We start from the raw sequence: 9,946 nt of genomic DNA, 5'->3' as shown, positions 1-9,946 counted from the left end.
GATGCTACCAAAACACCCCTCGTAGAGATCAATGTCAATTTCATAGATCAATATCAATTTCTACTTTTCACAGCAGCGTGAGTCCCCGTTTCCCTCATATTAACATAGTGTTACCAGTCTTCAACTCTTTTTGTGTGTGTGTGTTATGCGGGCCTCTGACTGTCGCGGCCTCTCTTGTTGTGGAGCACAGGCTCCGGACGCGCAAGCTCAGCGGCCATGCCATGGCTCACGGACGGGCCCAGCCGCTCCGCGGCATGTGGGATCTTCCCGGACCGGGGCACGAACCCGCGTCCCCTGCATTGGTCGGCGGACTCTCAACCACTGCGCCACCAGGGAAGCCCCAGTCTTCAACTCTTAACCCATCTGATAAGTGAAAAGGGCCAACTTGTAGTTTTAACTTGCATTTCTTTCACGAGATCGGGCACCTCTTCTCAGGCTTAAGAACCACTTGTTCCCTGAAGTCAGCATTCAGTCAGGAAAACAGAAAGCACTCGAGGTAACAGAAAGCAAAGGATTTAACACAGGTGCTTCCAAAACCTTGGAAGGGCTGGGTGAAAGGAAGGTCAGGGAAAGCTGCCAGCGAACTCAGGAAATCCAGAAGTCACAGGAATTGCAGGAAACCACGGCTGATGATCTCAGCCACCGGCACCCCCGAAGCAGGTATCAGTAGAGTGTGGAAGCTCCTGCAAGACCTCACGTATGCCATCTGAGCAAGCCTGACCCTGCCTCTGATGCTGACGGAGCAATCAAGGCTTTTGTTTCTCTTCTGTTTTTCAAATATTACATGTACCTCTCACTGGGAGACTGCAAATAAACCCTCTTAGCGAGGGAATCAAGGAAGTGTGGTTTCTAGGCTTCCAGTTGCTACAATGCAGAATGAGAGTTTAGGAGGCAGGCCTAGTACCAAGTATCAGCAGGCAGTGCCCGGCACGGTCTACTCCTCTGGCTAGGCGGCACTCACACCTTTCCAGCTAGGTTTAAACCTCCAGGCGACTTCATGCTTCCACCGAATAGGATGCATCGATCCTCCCCACAACCAAGGCTGTTCACTTTCTTCCTAAGAGGGGAGAGATGAAGTCCTATCAGTCACTACCCACCTCTGATCTTCATTCCTCTTTTGGTTCAATACAACTTGCCTTTGCCATCCTGTAACTTGAAGACTAGATTAAAAGTTTACTGGGCTTCCCTGGTGGCGCAGTGGTTGAGAGTCCGCCTGCCGATGCAGGGGACACGGCTTCATGCCCCGGTCTGAGAAGATCCCACATGCCGCGGAGTGGCTAGGCCCGTGAGCCATGGCCGCTGAGCCTGTGCGTCCAGAGCCTGTGCTCCGCAACCGGAGAGGCCACAACAGTGAGAGGCCCGCGTACGGCAAAAAAAAAAAAAAAGTTTACTCAACAAAAACATGCCCTATATGAAATAACAGAGGAAAAGGGGAGGAAGAAAAAAGGCACAACTGATTAAAATGTAAAATAGACACATTACAAAGCAATGAGAAAATATGCATTGTCACTAAAGTCCTTGTTTCTGCAACTGCTCCCAAGGTGAGAGTTGATATTTATAATTTTCTTCTTTTACTATTTATTCTATGTTCCCTGTGCCTTGAGTCTAAACCTCAGTTAATTGAGATGCTTTACCTGGTGCGTGGCTCAAATCGTGACTGCTAAAGGATCAGTGCCATTAGGATTCTGCCTCTTCAACGTTGCCAAAGCCTTCTATCCATTCTCCCTCCACGCAGGGAAGTACTAAGAGGTATCCAGAAAAACCACTGTGGGTGTGTGTGTGCACGCAGGCTCGCATGTGTACGTGTGGGTTCTGTTAGGTAGACAAAGAGTTTTGGAGGCTTTTATTTACATTATGATATGGAAAAAAGTTCTGGACTTTGAGTCCTGTGTTCTTGTATTTCCTAGATGCTGTTCTGTCATGTTTCTTAAAGCAAGACTTGGGATTTGGCATATGTAATTGCTTATACTATTCAAAAGATCATTGAGATGGGTTACAAATAGGATTTTCCCCCAAAAGGTAGACCAGTAAAAAATAAACATTTTGATGGCAAAAGCACAGCAACAAAAGCAAAAACAAGTAAGTGGGACTACATCAAACTAAGAAGCTTCTGCTTAGCAAAAGAAACAATCAACAAAATGAAAAGGCAGTCTACTGAATGGGAGAAAATATCTGCAAGTCATATAACTGAAAAGGGGTTAATATTCAAAATATATAAGGAGTAGCAAGAAAACTAACCACCTGATTAAAAAATGAGCTGAGGAATTGGACAGTTTTCCAAAGAAGACAAACAAATGGCAACAGGTACATGAAAGGATGCTCAATATCGCTAATCATCGGGGAAATGCAAATCAAAACCACGATGAGATAGTACCTCACTCCTGTTAGAAATGCTATTATCAAAAAGACAAGAGATAACAAGTGTTGGTGAGGGTGTGGAGGAAAGGAAACCCTAGTGCATTGTTGGTGGGAATGTAACATGGTGCAGCCACTAAAGAAAACGGTATGGAATTTCCTCAAAAAATTAAACACAGAACTATCGTATGATCCAGCAACCCCACTTCTTAGTATACATCCAAAGGAAATGAGAACAGGATATCAAAAAGATGTCTGGGGCTTCCCTGGTGGTGCAGTGATTGAGAGTCCACCTGCCGATGCAGGGGACACGGGTTCATGCCCCGGTCCGGGAAGATCCCACATGCCGTGGAGCAGCTCGGCCCGTGAGCCATGGCCGCTGAGCCTGCGCGTCCGGAGCCTGTGCTCCGCAACAGGAGAGGCCACAACAGTGAGAGGCCCATGTACCGAAAAAAAAAAAAAAGATGTCTGTACTCCCATGTTTATGGCAACATTATTCACAATAGCCAAGGTATGGAAACAACCTAAGTGTCCATCAATGGATAAGCGGATAAAGAGTGGCATATATAGTCATCCTCAGTATCCAAGGACAATTGGTTCCAGGACCACCCCTGCAGATACCAAAATCCATGGATACTCAAGTCCCTTATATAAAAAATGTAGTATTTGCACGTAACCCATACACATCCTCCCACATACTTTAAATCACCTCTCAATTACTTATAATACCTAATACAATGTAAATGCTACGTAAATAGTTGTAGATATAATGTGAATAGTTGCCAGTATACAGCAAATTCAAGTCTGGTTTTTGGAACTTTCTGCAATTTTCTTCCCTGATATTTTTGATCTGCACTTGGTGGAGTCCACAGATGCAGAACCTGAGGATACAAAGGGCTGACTGTATACAATGGAATATTATTCAGCTGTGAGAAAGAAGGAAATCCTGTCATTTGCAACAATGTGGAAGGAACTTGATGGCATTGTACTAAGTGAAATAAGGCGGGCAGAGACAAACACTATATGATGTCACTTATAGGTGGAATCTAAAAAGGACAAACTCAGAGGAACAGAGAATAGAGCAGTGGTTGCCAGGGGTTGCGAAGTAGGGGAAACGGGGAGATACTGTTCAAAGAGTACACCCTCTCAGGGATAAAATTATCAAGTGTGGGGATCTAATCCATAGCATGGTGATTATAACTAATAATACTGTATCATATACTTGAATGCTGCTGAAAGAGTAGATCTGAAATGTTCTCACCACCAAAAAGAAATGGCTTGTCTCTATGTACAGTGACGGAAGTAACAAAAAAAAGGAAAGAAAGAAAAGAAATGGTAACTATGTGACAGGATGGGGATCAACAGAAGCAGGAGCTAATAGTATGATGGCTGGTAGTAATTATGCAATTTATAAATGTATCAAATCAACAGATTCGACATCTTAAACTTACACAATGTCATGTGTCAAGTATATCACAATTAAGCCAGAAAAATACTGAATAAAGGTTAAAGAAAGAGAAATAACCACTTTTACCCTAAAATTTGAAGACGGTATGACTGAAAATTAACTATGTATAGTTTATTCCACAAGGCAAAAACCTCTCTTGAAACACACCAATTATAGATGCATAAGGAACAATCGCCACAGGTAGTCTCTGAATTAAAATATCAGTGTGCTTCTACAAAATGAGAACTTTCATTAGGGGACAAGGGAAGGGACAGCGGTGGAACATGCACTCGACAGAACTTCACTTATTGTTTAAAAAACAAACGAACCGAAGAAAAGCCCACTACTTCGTAAATCCTAGAAATCGCTTCACCTAGTTAGGATCTTTGGATTTATAAAGACTTTTTTTTATTATTATCTTTAAAATATTTATGTATTTATTAATTTGGCTGTGCCAGGTCTTAGCTGAGGCATGCATGTGGGATCTAATTCCCTGACCAGGGATTGAACCCAGGTCCCCTGCATTGGGAGTGCAGAGTCTTAACCTCTGGACTACCTGGGAAGTCCCTTATAAAGTCTTTGATGGTGCATGGGACCTTAAGAAATCATCTAGACCGGTGATTCTTGGCTTTTTAAGGTCAAAGACACATTTGAGAATGACATGAAAGTCGTGGGCATTTCTCACTAGAGAAATTCTCTAACATAATATCAGCATTTCACTCACACAACTATAACAAAATTGAGTACCTGCCCCTTTCAGAGTATCACCATGGAAACTGCATGCTTATACAAGTGTACAATGTGAAAGACGTATTTGGACTCCTCCAATAACAAGGTCTCTTTTTTTTTTTTGCGGTACGCGGGCCTCTCACTGCTGTGGCCTCTCCCGTTGCGGAGCACAGGCTCCGGACGCGCAGGCTCAGTGGCCATGGCTCACGGGCCCAGCCGCTCCGCGGCATGTGGGTGGGATCTTCCCGGACCGGGGCACAAACCCACATCCCCTGCATCGGCAGGTGGACTCTCAACCACTGCGCCACCAGGGAAGCCCCAACAAGGTCTCTTAATCTGGGTCTCAGGGACTTAGTTTTAGAGCATCCATAGATGGATTTCTGAAGGTCCATGCCATCTCCTTAAATTACATGCAAAATTTTGCAGGTAGAGTCTATTCAGTAAGTTATATTCCTGGGTTCTTCATGCCCTGAAACGCTTTTTCACACAGATTATATGGCTCAATCATAAAAACACCTGAGAAAAGTGAGGCACATATTATTTAACAGATGATAAAACTAAGGTGCAGAAAGAATAAGGCTTAAGGTAAACCTGTTCAAGGTCACATATAATATTAAGAACCACAAAAAGTGGTGTGTCATTGCAGAAAGGCTGGCATCTAAGTTTCATTAGACGTAGTTTCTAATCCCAGTCTTTGTCTAGTGTGGTAGGTAACCTTGAGCGTGTTACTTAACCTCTCTAGGTCTCAGTTACATTATGTACATATAAAGGGGGCAGTGGGAGGGGATATTACCATTCCCTGCCTACCTAAGAGCTCTCAGAATCAGCTGAATTTACATAAATGCACTTTTAGACAAAAGGTAAGAAAGTCCTATAGTTAACCTGTGGGTTGTAATTTAATGTATAAATCATCTAAAAACTTTCAAGTCTCAACTTCAAAAAAGAATTATGAGTTGCAAATGTGACACCCATCAACCTGAACAAATAGTTGACCATGAGGTACTTTCTAGACTTCCGGATGGCTCTAAGTATAGGACACTGGTCCTGTCCATAACCCCTCCGGGGATCGACAGAGCCCCAAATGAGAGTGTGCTGAACAGGGATACTGAAGACCTCACCAACCCTGATGGAAATCAGGACCTGATCTGTTGTTTGGAGAGCCACTCTGAATCGGGAACCAGCAGGGGCTCCTTTAGCAAGATCATCTGGAAGATAAACAGATGATTGATTTGGCTGCAATGCTACTGCTCTAGGCTGCAAGTTACCACATTCACAATTCTGGATGCAACAAACTGTGCACTCAGAGAAAGATAGACTCAAAGTATTTCTTCAAAAATAAACTGCAGGGGAACTTCCCTGGTGGCGCAGTGGTTAAGAATCCACCTGCCAACACAGGGGACACAGATTCAATCCCTAGCCCGAGAAGATCCTACATGCCGCGAAGCAACTAAGCCGTGTGCCACAACTACTGAACCTGCACTCTAGAGCCCGCGAGCCACAACTACTGAGCCCATGCACCACAACTACTGAAGCCCGTGCACCTAAAGCCTGTGCTGTGCAACAAGAGAAGCCACCGCAATGAGAAGCCCGCGCACTGCAACGAAGAGTAGCCCCCGCTCACCGCAACTAGAGAAAGCCCGTGCACAGCAAGGAAGACCCAATGCAGCCAAAAAAAATAATAAGTAAATAAAAATACCTTTAAAAAAAATTAAAAAAACAATAAACTGCAGAACTTCCACAAGATTTCAATGGTATTTTTTGAATAGATTTTTTGAAACTGTCAAAAGATAGAAAGGTGATACCAACAGAAACCACAGAATTAACCAACAGAAGCTAATCAAGTACCTACTAATTCCCAGATTTGCGAGGAGGGGGCGGGATCCCTTAGTCCCCTAAAAATAAGAGATCAAGGTAGACCAGTACAGGATTATACAGAAAGTAGACTAGTCAGCACAATATCTTACTAATAAAAGTACTCCACATTTATTGAAATTAATTATAAAACCAACATTCAAGACCCAGTGGGAAAAGTCTAAAAATAAGCAAAACTGTAAAAAATATAATGTATTATAAAAATAGTAGAACATAAACCCCCAAAAAGTATACAGGGAAATAATAAATCAGAGTATAAATCAATGAGATAAAAAACAGACTAGCAAAAAGCCAAAGCCAAATAAAGCAAGAATTCTTTAAAATTATGAACATAATGGAGACGCATTTGGCAAAAATGACTAAAAACATCTATACAGAGAGACAACACAAATATATACTATGAATACATATATAGCCAGGATATAAATATCATAACATATTAACAACACTCTGTATCAAAAAAAATTGGAAATGAAGACAAAATGGACTAATCCTGTGAAAAATGTAATTTATCAAAACTTGCCATTAAGAAATGACGAAAAACTTATATAGCCCTACACAATTAAAGAAACTGAATAATTAAAAAAGAAGTCTTCCCATAAGCAAAATACCAGGCAATTTCAAGCAAAATTTCAAGGAAACAATAAATCCACTTTTTAAAAAACATTAAAATACTATTATAGAGATACAATTCACATAACACGAAGTTCACCATCTTAAAGTGCACAATTCAGTGGGTTTTAATATATTCACAAGGTTGCACAGTCCCACTAATTCCGGAACATTTCCATCACCTCATCAAGAAACCCCACATTGTTAGTCACTCCAAACCCCTCAAGCACCCCAATGCCACCAATATTTCATATCAATACGTAATACAATATGCGGCCTTCTGCATCTAGCTTCTTTCACTTAGCATAGTTTTCTAGGCTCATCCATGATGCAAGTACCAGCATTTAATTTTTTATGGCCGAATAATATTTCATTGCAGGGGTATAACACACCTTGTTTATCCATTCATCCGCTGATGGACATTTCCGTTGTTTCCACTTTTTGGCTACTATAAATAATGCTGTTGGAAACATTCATGCACAAGTCTCCCTCTCCTGTTTTTCTTTTTCTCTCCCTTCTTCCCTCTTCTTCCTTCCTTCCTTTCCTTCTTTTATTATATAAAAGATATAGATATAAAATTTATATATATAGTGGGTGTAGAGTGGTACTTCGTGATTTTGATTTGCATTTCCCTAATAGCTAATGAAGTTTAACATCTTTTCGTGTGCTTATTGGCCATTTGCGTGTCATTTTTACAAAACTGTCTATTCAAATCCTTTGCCTACTGTTAAATTGGGTTGTCTCTTTACTGTTGTTAAGAAGAGTTCCTTTTATATTTTAGATACATATATCTATTATCATTATATCACTATATTATCAGATTATGATCTGCAAATATTTTCTCCCATTCAGTGGGTTGCCTTTTCACTTTCTTGATAGTGTCCTTTGATGCACAAAAGTTTTTCATTTTGATGGAAGTTTCAATTTATTTTTTTCTTTGGATGCTTGTGCTTTTGATGTTATACCTAAGAAACCACTGCCTAATCTATGGTCAAGAAAATGTACACCTGTTTCTAAGGATTTTGTAGTTTTAGGTCATATTTGTATTCACTCCATTTTAATTTTTGTATATGATTTGAAGGGTCTAACTTCATTCTTTTCATGTGGACACTCAGCTGTCCCAGCACCACTTGTTCAAGACTATTCTTTCCCCATTGAATGGTCTTGGCACCTTTGTCAAAAATCAATTGACCTGTCCAAACCCACAGAATGTCCAAACCCACAGATTCCATGAACACAGGATGCCTTTTTCTTCTGCAACATTTTATAGCTTTCAGTGTACAATTTGCACTTCTTAAGCTAAGTTTATTTCTGTATATTTCATTCTTTGTAATGCTATTGTAAATGCAATTATTGCCTTAATTTTGATTTTTAATTGCTAGTGTAGAGAAACAGAACTGATTTTTATGTATTGATCTTGTATCCTGTGACCTTGCTTAATTCATTAATTATTACTAATAGTTTGGGGGGTTTTGAGGGTTCTTTATAGAGGTTTTCTATATATAAGATCATGTTATCTCCACATAGAGACAGTTTTATGTCTTTCTTTCCAGTCTGGAGGCCCTCTTGTTTCTTTTTCTTGCTTAATTGCCTTAGCTAGAACCTCCAGTACAATGTTGGACATCCTCGTCTTGTTCCTAATCTTAGAGGGAAAGCTTTCCATTCTTTCACCATTAAGTACAATGTTGTGTGCTTTTCGAATACCCTTTACCAGGATGAGAAATTTCGCTTCTACTCTAAGTTTGAGTGTTTATGTCATGAAAGGGTGTTGGATTTTGTCAAGTGACTTTTCTGTTTCTACTGAGATAAACCATGTTTTTTCCTCTTCATGCTATTAATATGGTGTATTACATTTGATTTTCATGTTGAACCAACCTTGCATTCCTGAGATGAAATTCCATGGTGTTGGTCATGGTGTACAATCATTTTTTATTTGTGACTGAATTTGGTTTCCTAGTATATTGTTGAGGATTTTTGCATCTATATTCATGCAGGACACTGGTCTGTAGTTCTGTCTGGCTTTGGTATGACAATGATACTGGCCTCATAAAATGAGTTAGAAACTGTTCCCTACTTTTTTGGAAAGAACTTGAGGAGAGGTGTTAATCTTTATATGTTTGGTAGAACTTAACAGTGAAGCCATTTGGTCCTGGGCCTTTCTTCACTGGGAGTTTTATTAGTAACCTTACCTCTTTGCTATAGTTCTATTTAGATTTTCATTGTCTTGCTGAGTCAGTTTTGTGAGTTCCTAGGAATTTGTCCATTTATCTAGGTTATGTAATTTTAGAATTGTTCATAGTGTTCCCTTATAAACTTTCTGTTTCTGTAAGGTTAGTGGTAATGTCTCCTCTTTAACTCCTGATCTCAGTAATTTGAGTCATCTTTTCCTTGGTCAGTCTAGCCAAAGGTTTTGTTAATCTTGTTCATCTTTTCAAAGAATCAACTGATATTCTCCACTGTCTGATATTCTCTATTGTTTTCCTATTCTCTGTTTCATTTATGTCTGCCCTAATCTTTATTTCCTTTCTTCTGCTTGCTTTGTGGTTTGCTTTGCTATTCTTTTTCTAGTTTCTCAAGACAGAAGTTTAGGTTATTGATTTGATATCATTCTTTTTAAATGCAGGGATTTAAAGCTATAAAGTTCCCTCTGAGCACTGCTTTTGCTGAACACCGTAAGTTGTATACTGTGTTTTTTTCATTCTTCTCAAAATATTTTCTAATTTCCCTGTGATTTCATCTTTGACCCACTATTTAGGGGTATGTTGCTTCATTTATCTTCCCAATTTACTTCTAGTATTAATTTCTAACTTCATTCCATTGTGGTCAGAGAACATACTTTGTATAATTTCAATCTTTTTAATTGCACTGAGATTTGTTCTGTGGCCTGACATTTTGTGGATAATGTTCCACACACACTTGAGAAAAATATAT

This window comes from Lipotes vexillifer, unplaced genomic scaffold, assembly GCF_000442215.2.
Source record: "Lipotes vexillifer unplaced genomic scaffold, Lipotes_vexillifer_v1.1 scaffold410, whole genome shotgun sequence".
Taxonomy (NCBI): Eukaryota; Metazoa; Chordata; class Mammalia; order Artiodactyla; family Lipotidae; genus Lipotes; species Lipotes vexillifer.
The sequence above is the reverse complement of the archived record's forward strand: the minus strand, read 5'-3'. Positions refer to the sequence as shown.